The sequence below is a fragment of the Nomascus leucogenys genome, chromosome 19 (genome assembly GCF_006542625.1).
Source record: "Nomascus leucogenys isolate Asia chromosome 19, Asia_NLE_v1, whole genome shotgun sequence".
NCBI lineage: Eukaryota > Metazoa > Chordata > Mammalia > Primates > Hylobatidae > Nomascus > Nomascus leucogenys.
Window position 1 is genome coordinate 57,902,772 of NC_044399.1, and position 7,170 is coordinate 57,909,941.

General features: G+C 46.3%; 1 protein-coding gene across 2 annotated transcripts in view; it reads right to left on the reverse strand.

The window, feature by feature from the left end:
* Positions 1-2,976, reverse strand: part of SPDYA (speedy/RINGO cell cycle regulator family member A) — a 32,136-nt gene extending 29,160 nt beyond the window's left edge. For both annotated transcript variants that reach the window (XM_012501477.2, XM_003262678.3), the window contains exon 1: positions 2,863-2,976. The gene's annotated coding sequence lies outside the window, so the exon portion shown is untranslated. The remainder of the gene's footprint in view (positions 1-2,862) is intronic.
* Positions 2,977-7,170: the final 4,194 nt, after the last annotated feature.

Here is a 7,170-nt window from a genome sequence, read left to right on the forward strand (position 1 = left end):
AGGTCAGGAGTTTGAGACCAGCCTGACCGATCTGGTGAAACCCCGTCTCTACTAAAAATACAAAAATTAGCCGGGCATGGTGGCAGGTGCCTGTAGTCCCAGCTACTGGGGAGGCTGAGACAGGAGAATTGCTTGAACCCGGGAGGCGGAGGTTGCGGTGAGCCAAGATCATGCCACTGCACTCCAGCCTGGGTGACAGAGCAAGACTCCGTCTCAAAAAAAAAAAAAAAATCTAGATAGAAGAAACTAAAGAGTAGTCAGGCTTCTCAAATTCTAGTATGGCGTTATCAGTGGTATAGTACCATGGCTAAGAATTCTGCTTCAAATTTGAGTGTTGGGGCTAGACTTGGGTGGAATGTACCAGAACATAAAATAACTGTGGCACATATTCCAGAAGATAAGTTTTACTCCATGCTACGTAACCTAAAATAGTGCTTTTATATTAAAACAATCATGGATATATCATAAAATATAATGCAAATTTTCTATCAATCAAAAAGGTAAAATATGTCCACAGTAGGCGTCTTTACACTATTCCTCTAAACCCTTATGTATGTGTTGGGATATTTCATATACAATTTCAGAAAACTGAATGAGAAGAAAATGTCTGAAATTCCCCAAGTGGAGCTTCATTGTCTTTAATAAGCAAACACTGGCAGGAAAGGTACATACAACAAGCTGAAAGAGAGAAGCTATCAATGCTAGTCTTGGTCAATTTCTACCTAAGGGTATCTTTTAATTTTGATCTTCATTTAGATATACTAAGAGAATGAGAGTTCTGATAGAGCAAGCCAGAGGAAAAGAACGAAAACCAAATTAAAAATATGAGCCATTTTAGTAAGGTCAAGAGATAGGGAAAGAAGGAGAAGTAGGAGAAACTATGCTCATCAGGTAAAATCCTTTAATGATTTTTTTTTTTTTTGAGACGGAGTTTCGCTCGTCGCCCAGGCTGGAGTGCAATGGCTCGATCTCGGCTCACTGCAACCTCCGCCTCCTGGGTTCAAGCGATTCTCCAGCCTCAGCCTCCTGAGTAGTTGGGATTACAGGCGCCTGCCACCACGCGCCGCTGATTTTCGTATTTTTAGTAGAGATGGGGTTTCGCCATGTTGGCCAGGCTGGTCTCCAACTCCTGACCTGAGGTGATCGGCCCGCGTCGGCCTCCCAAAGCGCTGGGATTACAGGCGTGAGCCACCATGCTCGGTCTCCTTCAATGAATTTTTATATGGCCTCCATGAACATTAAAAAATCATGCCAGAATTCATACTTGAATAGGATGTCTGGGATTTTCTTTCTTTCTTTTTTTTTTTTTTTTTTTGGTAAGTAAATCACAAAAATTCTAGAGGCATCTGAAATAACCTCTTCTCTGGGGAGTAATATAAAGGGTGGTGGTTCATAGCCATAATATGAAACAAGCGGAAGTTGTTTGGGGATTCATTTGCCTATATGAAAAACCTAATAGCAATATCCATTGGCAACTCAGTCAGGACAGGCAAGTAAGCCTTAACTTCCTTATGAGTGCAGTCACACACAGAGAGTATGTGCCAGACACTGATGAATGTGTTACATGCATTATCTCATTTAATTCTCAAAACATCTCTATGTGGTAGGTATTATTTTATCCTTATTTTCTAGATAAGAAATTTGAGGCTTAAAGAAGTTAAGAAATTTCCCAAAGGCTCATAGTAAGTGATAAAGCTAGAATTTGAATGCAGAACTGACATCAAAGTCCCACATTCTTTAACCAGTAAATCACTGTTTAAAATATTAAATAAAATCATGTGTAAAACACTTGACATATAGTAAGCACTCCAGTATTACTTATTATCACCTTGCCAAGAAAACGAAACCAGCTGACCCCAGCTATAAGGCGATCTCGGCTCACTGCCACCTCTGCGCCCGCGCCCCGCCCCCCCCCCGCCCCGGGCTCAAGCGATGTTCCCGCCTCAGCCTCCCGAGGAGCTGGGATTACAGGCGCCCGCCACCATGCCAGGATAATTTTTTTTTAAATTATTTTTTGTAGAGACGGGTTTTAGCTCACTGCAACCTCCGCCTCCCGGGTTCAAGCGATTCTCCCGCCTCAGCCTCCCAAGTAGCTGGGATTACAGGTGCGCACCACCATGCTCGATTAATTTTTTTTTCCTTTTTTTTTTTTTTTTGTAGAAACGGGGTTTTTGCTGTGGGCTGCTCTCGAATCCTGGCCTCAAGGATTCGCCCAACTCGGCATAAGGCTTTTTAAAAGGTTGAGGCTAGGGGGCCTCCAGTCCTACTGGATGTCATGTAAGAGAATCTTGGTGAATTCTGAGAAATGGGCTAAGGGCCTGGTACTGAGACACAGCAGCTCAGATCTCAAAATTCTGGGGCAGACGATCTCGGGGTCAAAAAGAGGTGTTTAATGGGACATAAGGAGGTAGGATTTATTAAAAAGACCCCCCAAATCTCCATTCCCCCCCACAATAAAGGCGGCGGGCACACGTGGAGACGGGAGCGCCTGCCCAGGGCCCTCCCTCCGAGCAGACGGCCGAGCTTCCGGAGCAGCCTCCGGTCTCGGCCCTGCCCGTCCTCCCCCGAGAACCTTCACCCGCTACGCCGCCGGACGGAGGGCGGCCAACGCCCCAACCTGCGCGGCCACTGCCTCCCTCGCCAGGCCCCTCAGCCCAGAGCCCGCTGCGGGGAGCGCGTGTGTCGTCGTCGCCGCGAAGGCAGCTGAGGGCGCCCACGGGAGGCGGCGTGAGGACGAGGCTGGAGCACTGCCTTCTCATCTAAGGCGGGCGGTGGGGTCGCCGGCGAGCGAACGCAGGGACCAGGCACACTCGAAACTGGAGATTCGCCTTTGAGGCCCTTCCCGGGGGCGAGCACAGGTACCTGCGGAAGCCCGGGGCTGCGCGGGAGAGGGCCGGGCAGCGGCGGTCAAGCCTCCGCCGCAGCGCTCCTGGCCTCAGACGGTTGCTCGCCGGTCGCTCGCCAGCAGCAGTACCCGCTCGAAGGTCTCCCGCCAACCCGGAGCGAGGGAGCGCGAGGCTGGCAGGGGCCAATCAGCGCGCAGAGCCGGCCGAGGGGGCGGGGCCTACCTGGGAGTGCGCGCCGGCGAACCCCGCCCCTCCCTGCCCCCAGCCCGCCCGAGCCTGGGGCTCGGGCCTCCCTCCTCCGTTACCCCGCCTGCCCACGCAAAACTCACACAACCCTCTTCATTCGACCTACCTCCCTTGGGCACGTCTCTCAGTCAGGCATGCGTTGGGGCCGTTTACTTCCCTTCGATTAGACAACCAGGCCCCGCGGGGCTGGGGCTGCGGCCTCCCCTCCCCGCCTGGCATACGCGGGCACAGCGTGGTTACCCTGGTTACTCAAAAGGAAGAGGCCGCTTGAACTGAGAAAAGCACAACGTGTGAATACGGTGGCTCTTGTGAGAAGGGGCCATTCTATTGTAACTGTGAATCTGCAGCAGGAATCTTTTTGGCTTTGTCCTAGCCTTTGATTACGTGGGTGCTTAATACATGCATGTTGAATGAATAAAAATAATTCTTCACAGCTTTTTGATCCCCCCATCCTTATGTCCCTCCTAAGGTATAACCGGCTTTTTCTTTATTTTTGAGACGGAGTCTCGCTCTGTCGCCCAGGCTGGAGCAGTGGCACGATCTCGGCTCACTGCAACCTCTGCTTCCCGGGTTCAAGCAGTTCTCCCGCCTCAGCCTCTTGCGTAGCTGGGACCACAGGTGCCGCCACGCCCGCCTAATTTTTAAACATGCCTTGTAGAGTCCTACGTGGCCCAGGCTGGCCTTGAACTCCTGGACTCAGGCGATCCTCCCACTGGGATTACAATCCTAAACCACCACACCCAGTGTAACTTTTTTTTTTTTTTTGTCTCCTTATCACGGCTTTTTTCATGTTGCTAGTGTTTCTAAACGTTTTCAAAGACTGCATAATATTCCAGAGTGGATGGACCATTTAAGTCATTTCAATATTTGGATTGCTTCCAGATTTTTGGGCTAATACAACGATTACTCTTAAAAGGCAACCTGGCTCTGCCTACTTGTGGTACTTCCAGCAAATAGCTCCTCAATCAGCAGTTCTGAAGAACGCGTTAATTCCTTCCTTCTTGCGCTTCCACACACAGCACAATAATGACAAATTCACCTCCAAGTACGAGGAGGGGGCCAGCTGGGAACTTTTTCCTTACACATGCCCTTGACTCTTTCTCCCTGACCTATAAATGGGAGAATGGGCCAAGAAGCATCAACTGGTTGTAAAAATCTTGAGGAAAATGGCTGCTTCAAGCTTCATTCCTCTGGCTTTTCCCTAAGAATCCTTCCTGACTTCTCCCTGCTCTTCCCCTTGTTTTTGCAAGGTACCGGTGCTGTGATAATTAATTTCCAGCCTCGATTATAAAATATTTACTGAACAATGAATGTCCACTACATGAAAAACACAAAGAGGCATGGCAAGTACCACAATGATGAAGACAACATGGCCTTACCTTTCCAGAGCTTCCAAGCTAGACAGATATGGACACAACTAAAATACAAGGCACAGTGAGTTGTGTCATGAGGGAAATGCATGTGGCTGTATAATGCACAAAGTACAGTTATGAGAAGGTTCTTTAGGATCCCAAAATCTTCACAAAGGAAACATGTAAAAATTGCATATAAAAGCCAACAGCAAATACACATAAATGTTCATTAAGCTATCAGGGAAGCAGCTTATTGCTTAAGTTTTGACTTCAAGTAAAGGGTTACTACCAACTAAGCCTTCTTGAGTGTTCTCATTCCTGAGTTTTTTTTTTTTTGTTTTGTTTTGTTTTTTTAAACTATGTTGGTGTGTGGAGAAAAGTGAATATACTTTAGAGTCATATACACTTGGCTTGAATTCAGGTACTACCATTTTACTAGCTGTATGAACGTGGTCAAATCATTTAACCCCGGCACCTCTCATTAAATATAAAAGTAGGGTGATACCACCTACTCTGTAAAAGCGTTTGGGGCAAATTTGATAGTGAGCAAACTAGCAGTGCACTGGTCCACAGTAGGTGTTGTTAGCTTCCTTCTTGCCTCTTTTCATTTGACCTGGGATTGGATGAGAACTCAGAACATTTAACTGAACTATTTATTTCTTTGTCTCTAAGCATGGCTTTTCCCCCACTAAAAAAGCATTGATTGTCCATAACTTGATCATCTCCTGCACTGTGTCCTGCAGTGCCTCCAGGCTGTCCCCATTCTAATTTCCTAACTCTCCTTTCCTAAATGTATCTCCTATTATCCAGTAAGAATGAGAGAAACACTCACACTTGTTTTGATCTTTCCCACTTCTTTGACCTTGCATATACTGTAGTGTGCTCTCTCCATCACTCTCATTTAAAATTTCTGTCTGGTATCCATCCTTTGAGACCCAGCTTAAATTAATCAGCCCATCATCATTTGAGTGCTTAGTAGGTGCAGGCTGTGTGCCACGCTTGAATTCCTGTAGCATTTTCTGAAAATCTCATTTATGTAATCTTATTAACCAGCTTTTTAAAATAAAAATGTTTGTGTATACAATTATATATAAATCGGATAGTATACACACTTTAAAAATGTACAAAACAATACATGTAGCATATGTGGAGGCTGAGACATAATAAAAACTTGTGAAGCCACCACCTACCAAAACACATGAACCTAACATCCAAGAGACAGGATATCAACAATACTGTTGAGATTCTGTATGCTCCTCCTCCTCCCATTATGATCCCCAGGAGGCGACTGTTTCCCATTCTCTTTTCTTTGCGTATCCTAAAACACAAGTTTTATTTGTGAACTATTCAACCTCAGTATTCCCCATAGATTTAGCCATGCTAATGCATAACACTGCGAATCATTTTCATTGTTGCTTTCTGTTCTAGAAATATACCATAATATACCAATGCTCCTGTCAATGGGCATTTGGGTCATTTTTTTGGGCATTTGGATCCTTTTGCTACTGTGAATGCCATGAGCAACGCCTCTGCAAGGCCATATTGTTTACAGCTGGTTCAAGTTCTGATTAACTGGTGGTCTGATTGGTGAATGTCTATGACTTAAAATCAAATATTCTGACTACTTTGCTTGTTTATGCACCATGGTGCACTTTTTCTATAAATGCTTTAAAGTGAAATTGATGGGTTGTACGGCATGCACATGTTCAACTTTAAAAGGTTATAAATGCTAAATTCATTTTCCAAGCAGTGTTACCAATTTTAAGAGTTCCCATTAGTTTACATCTTGCCAACTTATTTTCAGGCTTTCTGTGACTAGATGATCTTTTTTTTCAGACGGAGTCTCGCTCTGTCGCCCAGGCTGGAGTGCAGTGGTGCGATCTCGGCTCACTGCAAGCTCCGCCTCCCGGGTTCACGCCATTCTCCTGCCTCAGCCTTCCGAGTAGCTGGGACTACAGGCGCCCGCCACCACGCCTGGCTAATTTTTTGTATTTTTAGTAGAAACGGGGTTTCACTGTTGTTAGGATGGTCTCCATCCCCTGACCTTGTGATCCGCTCGCCTTGGCCTCCCAAAGTGTTGGGATTACAGGCGTGAGCCACCGTGCCTGGCTGACTAGATGATCTTTTAAAGTGTAACACAGAAGACAGCTCCGGATTTTCTTTTCAGCACCCTTTTCTAGTAAATGGTTCTACCCAACCTGCTAAACCACTTGAAAGCAGGGATAGTTGCTATGTTCATGCAATATCCCTTCCCTCTCTTACCTGATGGAGTTGTAAGGGTCTTTGAGACAAACTGGGCCAAATTTCTTTTGTGTAATTCTGCAGTGAGACCATGTATTCAGCCTGGGTGACTGTTCTTTTAAGTTAAAGAGATTAAAAGCTCTGAGAAGTATCAAAAATAGAACAATTGGCCGGGCATGGTGGTTCATGCCTGTAATCTCAGCACACTTTGGGAGGCCGAAGTGGGTGGATCACCTGAGATCAGGTGAAACCCCGTCTCTACTAAAAATGCAAAAATTAGCCAGGCGCAGTGGCGTGCTCCTGTTATCCCAGCTACTCAGGAGGCTGAGGTGGGAGACCTGCTTGGACCCAGGAGGCGGAGGCTGCAGTGAGCCAAGATGGCACCACTGCACTCCAGCCTGGGTGACAGAGTGAGACCCCATCTCAGAAAACAAAACAAAAGCAACAACAAAAGAAATAGAACAATCATTCTAACAAGATAACTA